This window comes from Scylla paramamosain, unplaced genomic scaffold, assembly GCF_035594125.1.
Source record: "Scylla paramamosain isolate STU-SP2022 unplaced genomic scaffold, ASM3559412v1 Contig23, whole genome shotgun sequence".
In the NCBI taxonomy this organism is placed as follows: domain Eukaryota; kingdom Metazoa; phylum Arthropoda; class Malacostraca; order Decapoda; family Portunidae; genus Scylla; species Scylla paramamosain.
This window is the reverse complement of record NW_026973688.1, coordinates 309,531-312,468: the sequence shown is the minus strand read 5'-3', so window position 1 is coordinate 312,468 and position 2,938 is coordinate 309,531. Positions and strand designations below refer to the sequence as shown.

General features: G+C 44.4%; 1 non-coding gene across 1 annotated transcript; it reads left to right on the top strand.

Moving 5' to 3' along the window:
• The first annotated feature begins 801 nt into the window (after nt 1-801).
• On the top strand, nt 802-874 carry Trnap-ugg (transfer RNA proline (anticodon UGG)). Its single transcript has one exon. It is a non-coding gene; the product is annotated as a tRNA-Pro (tRNA).
• Nucleotides 875-2,938: the final 2,064 nt, after the last annotated feature.

Here is a 2,938-nt window from a genome sequence, read left to right as displayed (position 1 = left end):
TCACTTCTCAACTGTGGCGGTGCTGGAGGAGAGGCGGACAACATTTGAGGACCATATTGTAAAACACTTCTGCGCCGCACCTCCACTATTTTCAAAGGACTCTAATTGAAGCTACACTGGTTTTTAAGGGCGTTTTTACGGCTGTAGTGACAAATTAACAAGATTTCTACATTATTAAAAGGAGAAACAGTCTTGCAAACCAACCAAATCAACTCTGTGGCCTTGGAAAATAGTCGTGGTGTGTCTGCACAGCGCCAGTACTGCATGGGAAGTAATACAGGCTCGTGTTGCTGCACTGTCGAGGGGTCTCAAGGCCGGGCATGATCGAGGGCCAACAGATGATGCAATTAATCCTCATGAGGCGATGTGCAGCCGTGATGGACGCGCTGATCATGCAGCAAGAAGTCTGGCAGAAGTTGGCGCCGCGCTGCCCATCACGCACTATCCTACACGATGCTCGGCGGGGAGAGGTGAAGATTGAATGTGTTGTTTACGAAAAGTGGTCATGTTTTGCAAACTATTTAAGACGAAATATATGCAATAACAATCTTCCCCCAGAACAACACCATTTGGAAGCTCCTAGAAACTACCACGCTGCTTCCTACTACTGAAGTCTTCAAATAGCTAGCAGTACAATTTTCACATCACCCATTAGCATCAGTTTAGGACATGGCGTGCACTCGTCCCCCTTAAGAGATAGTCACGCCCCTGGAGACAATCGAAGTGTCTTTCTGATCCCTTTTGATGCGCAGTGGCGTGGCAGTTGCCTCATGATCTTTTTTAGTTTTGTGTAACTTTAACGCCTCCTTAGCTCAGGGGCAGAGCACTGGTCTTGGAAAACCAGGGGTCGTGAGTTCGATTCTCACAGGGGGCACACTTCAATATTAGTTTAGCAGTAGTTCCTAACCTATGGGTAACTACCCACATGTGGGTAATTTGGATAATTTGAGTGGGTAATGAAGGCTGAGAATAAAGGTATTCATATTGGTATGGGTGCAAGAAAAAAACGTAGAGAACAGACGCTTCTCATACGGGACACGTGGCTGCCGGTGAGCGCGGCGGTGAGTCACCGAGACAGAGAGGACAGAGGGGGGGAGGTGCGCCACCTGGCCAGAGTGCGGTTCTGTTCTCCGTCACCTTTGTAGATTGTTGTACCTTTCCTGTGCTTTTTCTATTGCATTGCAGCCGCACATAGACAGTGCCGTGCCGTGAGAAAACTGCCTGAGGCTGTGATTGCCGGAATGACGGATATTGCGTCCCTGTACTGTGCCGTATCATGAAGTAATCTTTAAAGTGCCCGGTTTCGCAAAGTACATGCTTTGGCGTCGTCCTTGTCTGTCCTGTTCTGGGCCTGATTGCGTCACGTTATCCACCACCCCGCTAGGCACAGCCACATCGGACTCACAAACACAGGTGTTTGTGGCTGCCGGGCGTCCTGACAGCGCGGCACAACAATGTATTCAGGGATAACCCAACTGTAAATTATAGGAAACTGAGGCTTTGAAATTTATATTAGAATATTAAAAAAAAAAAAAATGAGTTGGCAACTTTGCCTGAGATACCCGACACGGCTAGCGGTGACCGACTCTCAATAGAGGGATCCTTTTCAACGGTTTACCAGCGTTTGTTCATCATAGATATATACTACTGTACTTACACTTGATGATATGATAACACGAACTTGAAGAAGTCAGTAAACGCATAATGTAATGAAAAAGATTGGGAACCATTGTTTTTAATTTAAAGACTCCGATGTGGTACAGTGGTTCCACGAGGCTTGGTGGCCGAGAGGTTCGAATCCTAGCCACGGTCTTAAATTAGGAATGGCATCCACTCGAATTAAAGGTTAGCAAATGTTGAAACCTTCATTCGTTAGTACGTACTGTCTTTGGCCTGAAATATGGAAAGCCTGACGTGACCACAGCGGTAAATGAGTTCAAGATTACGAGATGATTTTGGAGAAACTCGTATTCCGTCTTGCATTTCTCAGTGAATCATCTCCATCTAAATGTTTGCTTCCAATATACTGTTTGTAAGGGATGGGAATTCTGTGTTGTCTAAAGAGGAACTTCTGACCTTTAATGGCTCTGAAATAACAATGTAATCTGGAGAGAGAGAGAGAGAGAGAGAGAGAGAGAGAGAGAGAGAGAGAGAGAGAGAGAGAGAGAGAGAGAGAGAGAGAATGACAGAAACGAACAGATAGACAGACAGACTAGGAGAAACTAAGAGACAGACAGACAGACAACAGACAGAGACCAACAGATAAACATACATAGACAAACAGATAGACAGAGAAGAACAGATAGACAGAGACGAAAGAATACACAAGATAGACAGACAGACAGAAACACAGACAAACACAGACAAAAATGAAGACAGACGCAGACAGACGGAACACCAAAAAATAAGAAAGAAAGAAATTGAAGTAGCTTTTTCAATTCCCAGAACACGTTCCCCACAGAAAGAGAGAAGAAAACGGAAGGAAGCGGACCCGTAACTGACACGAGAGCTTCAGTATTTATGAAGAAGTGAATAGTTAAAAAGCGGTTATTGTTGAAAGTCTTATTGAAGATGCAATATAAAAAGAATCCTGTGTGTGGCGAGGGGGTTTCCCGCTTGCTGCCTGAACTGCTGCTAATGACTCGGTTGCCTTCAGGATACAATGAACACTGTCGGGGATGAAATGATGGAATGGGAGTGGCGGTGTGTGCTACAGTTTACAAAGGTTAATGTAGGAATGGTAGCAATGATTTTGCCTCAGTGAATAATATTTGTGAAACAGGAATTTATTTGTACTTCGTGTGTTTCTATGATAAGAGTTTAGTTTTAGGTTTTTTTCAGGCAGGATCCGGGATGTATTGTGTAACAGTAGCAGTAGTGAAGCGAGAATTTCATTTATATAATGTTTTTAGTTTGATGGTGACATCGACGTTGAAAA